This window comes from Dreissena polymorpha, chromosome 13 (assembly GCF_020536995.1).
Source record: "Dreissena polymorpha isolate Duluth1 chromosome 13, UMN_Dpol_1.0, whole genome shotgun sequence".
NCBI classification, from domain to species: domain Eukaryota; kingdom Metazoa; phylum Mollusca; class Bivalvia; order Myida; family Dreissenidae; genus Dreissena; species Dreissena polymorpha.
In genome coordinates this window covers 15,306,693-15,310,990 of record NC_068367.1, presented here as the reverse complement: position 1 = coordinate 15,310,990, position 4,298 = coordinate 15,306,693, and positions in this window count along the sequence as shown.

Below are 4,298 nucleotides of genomic sequence, written 5' to 3'. Positions count from 1 at the left end.
GACCGCACTGCAAAACGAGCGAAACGAGAAAAAAACGATCCGGTTTGAGTACGGTTGCGAATAAAATCAAGTAAGTACAATCAACGATTGGTTCACATATATTCAATTGCAGAGATCGGGATATTTTTCAATGTGACACATTATGTACCAGTCCTTTTATGGGCACTTCTCAAAATTTATTTCGGGTAAAAATTACAGACAATAAGAAATCAGCGTCAGTCAAATGTCGACCCCATCAAAATTTATTTCCGTGTCTGTGACGCAACTATATTGTTTAACATGTTAATTATATTAAACAAACCCGATAGTATTTGATAATTAGTATAAATAATCCAATAAAACACTGCCATATTTACGATATATGTGTTTAGGAATTTTGTAAACACGTCCGCCATAGTTTATAGGAACTGTACAGAAAGTTTGGAAATCGGAACCACATCGGTATATCTCGGAAAATCATTGATAAATGTATTTGTCGTTTTCAACGCTCTGGGCCGAGTAATTTCGGCAAATCGGAACTCAACTTGTGTAAAACACTAGCTCAATTAACCGTTAAACTCCGCCTCCGTTCTCTGCAAAAGATTCGAAGGCGGAGCTATGCACGTGCTTTTATTAAATTGGAGGATTGCAATTGAGAACCAAACACACAATTGATTCGGCATGTTGATTGCTAGACAAAGGAAGCCAATTTTTTCGGCGCGAAATTTGTCGCTTTATTGCTTCCGACAGAAAGCGGCTTTCCTTTGATGACGTCAAACTGTCAATTCACACAGACTGCACATTTTCGGAAGACTTTAACCGACTCCTTGTTTACAATTCCAGTAAAAAAAAACACTTGCTAACATTAAACTTTGGATTAAATATCAAAATAAAGCAAAAGCGAAATTGACAAATATGATTAAATTAATTCGCGTCAGTTCAAATAAGACGTTTTGCGTTGTAAATCAACGAGTTTTCATGACAACAACAACTTTGACAAACATTACCGCGACGACGCATGGATCGATCTACCTCGATTTTTTTTTTCATGTACGATCTCATAAGTCGAGTAAGAGCAAACACATACCGGGTAATTTGTGTATGAGTAGTTTATCTTATATAAGATTTATGCAACGGGCATCGCATTGCGTAATGGTGCGCATCCAATTATGGAAATGAAGCGCAGTTTTCGTTTTAATGGGAGAAGAACGCAATGTCATGTAATGCAGTGTTTAAAATTGCCTGATGTTACATAATGTGCTGTTAGGACTCATTTTATTTGAAGATATAGATGTGTTTCATTGCATAATTTGAATTTTTTGTCTCTGTGTTTAAGGTTATAAAAGATATGTTGTCTTTGTTCTGATGTTATTAGTATTAACTTTTTTTTCCAATGATGTTTTTTTTTTTTTTTTTTTTTCGACCGCCCGATGGACCATTTTCAAAATAATTTTTGTAAACCAATAAAAAAAAAAGTCGTGGCCTTATCTGTATTCATATACAATGAATTTCCATTTCACACTGAACTTTTGATGCATTTGTGGTTTCAATTGCATCACATTTATCATGTAATTGGAAACAAGTTCCACCCAATTAACAATACCAACCTCATCATAAAGTGTATATGCTAGGTTACCCTCAATATGGTAGTGGCCTTACAATCGCCAACCCAGTGGGTACCCACATGGCAGTTAAGGGTAAGCCTGAACAAAAATAGTAACAGAACAGCTGGCGGTGTTTGTTTCAGAAAAAAATAAATATCCCAAATGTACCACAACAGGAACAACATTCCATCAAGGTGTAAAACATCTCAGCTTGAGATGATGATCCCTGGTAATAACAATTAACATTAGCTCTTTGAACTCACACCCTCAAGGCTTTTACACGCATATGGTATAATTCATTGAAACAATTGACGCTTTACACATAACATACCCCTATCCAACTTCTAATATATAATGCAAATTTTATATGAGTGTCTCCAAATTTTCAAACACTTGTTTTTGTGTAAATATTTTTTATCTAAATGTTTGGAAATGATACATGTCTGAAAACATCGAGTGATAACCATTTTTGTCAAAGACCGCATTGCCAAGCCCACATTCTACTCTACTTGCACTTCATTAGAACTGATAAAGGCTTATTTCATGTAAACTTGCTGCATGGAAAGCCGCACTTTCATCAGTTATACATGTTTGAGCAGCATTTACTATTTTCTTGCATAAATAAAAAAAATATCATAACAAGGGCTGTTTGTAAAACATGCATGCCCCCCATATGGACTGTCAGTTGTAGTGGCAGCCATTGTGTGAATACGTTTTTTGGCACTGTGTCCTTGACCTTTGACCTGGTGACCTGAAAATCAATAGGGGTCATCTGCAAGTCATGATCAATGTACCTATGAAGTTTCATGATCCTAGGCATAAGCGTTCTTGAGTTATCATCCGGAAACCATTTAATATTTCGGGTAACCATGACCTTGACCTTTGACCTAATGACCTGAAAATCAATAGGGGTCATGATCCTAGGCCTAAGCCATTCTTGATTTATCATCCGGAAACCATCTGGTGGACGGAACGGACATACAGACAGACCGACATGTGCAAAACAATATACCCCCTCTTCTTCAAAGGGGGACATAAATATATCCCTAATGTGCAAATTAAAACAAAATGCGTGATAAAGTGTGCTCGCATAGTAATATTACCAATCCAAAGTTTTAAACATGTCAACGTTACATGAAAATGTGTAAGATTTAGCAATGGACAACACCTAATGTTCAGAATTTGAAATTATTAAATATGCTATTGACGATCTCCAGAATCCTCTGTGAGAGAGATCTTGTGTCTAATCAACCAATGGTTAATACACCGACTATCTCAGGAACCTCGGTAAGATAGATAAATCATCAATCAAAAAGTTCCACTTTCCGTTTGATAATGTTTTTTCATCAAGGTCTTGTTTAAGTATTTCTCCATGAAAGAAAGACAGTATTTTCATAATTGTGTTAGTTCGATGTGTAAGGTTAAATGAACTCGATTGTATAGACATATGTGAGACCTATTTTTGTATGGATTTTTTGCCTTTATCAGGAAAATCTTAAGCTGTACCTATGTACTCATAAAAGCTAAAGCATTCAAGAAGAAAATACACTTGCACTCCTACCAACAGCTGAGACCTGGCCCTGTTACACAGAGGATATGCATAAAATATCAGCAGAAATTTTGGGCACAAATAGGAAATAAGAGGAAGTGACCCATCGACCAATTCTATTATGCAGCACTGCATCAAGCTTTTCTTAAAAAAACACCCACACACACACAAATGTGATGCCTTTAGCATCTGGACCAAACAAGATCGTGAAAAACTTAGTCACAGATGAGAAACCACATTAAAAACATAATGCGGACTCTCCATATACAGTCGGTCGGAGGTAGTTCCGGATCTCGGGCATTTCCGAATCAACTCTATGATTTAATTAAAATATTAGTCTAAGAGATATTGACATATAAATATAACTGTGATTTTTGGAAAATGTGATCAATTTTAAGCAATAACAAAGTTTTGCTTCTTAGTTTCAACGATGTTTTCATTGAAAATCACGTTGTGTAGCTATTACAGTCGTGTCATTTTACCGTCGCACGTCTATCTACAGCATGCGCCCATAATTGAAAGACGATTTGGAAGAACATTTCCTTGGTAAATGCTGGTAAATTGGGTATGAATTAGCTAATTTATTATTATTATTAAATTCCTGTGAGTGATTTAGTATATGTAATGATTTATGGAAATAAACGCATGTAAATAGCACATTGTGTATATGTCAGTTGCGGATCAGCTGATGGGGGAAAATCTCAAAACAGTTTTATTGTTTAATTATGTGTCTGAATATTTAAAGCTCCAGCTACCACAAAAGTTGTTGATATATGAAATTAAAAGTGCCATGTTTCTCATAAATTGATATATTGTTTCATTGGATTATTCAATATAATACACTTTGTGACTCAATGAGGAATACAGAGGAAAACGATTGAATTTTGTTTATTCTGCCTGTTTGTCCCAAAACTTTAACCTTGCTCATAAAATGAAACTGTTTAGTTCCCTACCGGTTTCACGGAGGGGACTTATGGTTTGCGCTCTGTCTGTTTTCAGTCTGTCCGTCGCACATTTCTGGATCCTGCGATAACTTTGTAAAGTTCTAAATATTTTTTCATGAAACTTGAAACATGGATAGATGGCAATATGGACATTATGCACGTCATTTCATTTTGTTCTACGTCAAAAATTATGGTGCTAAGGCAAAAAATAGACTAGAAATA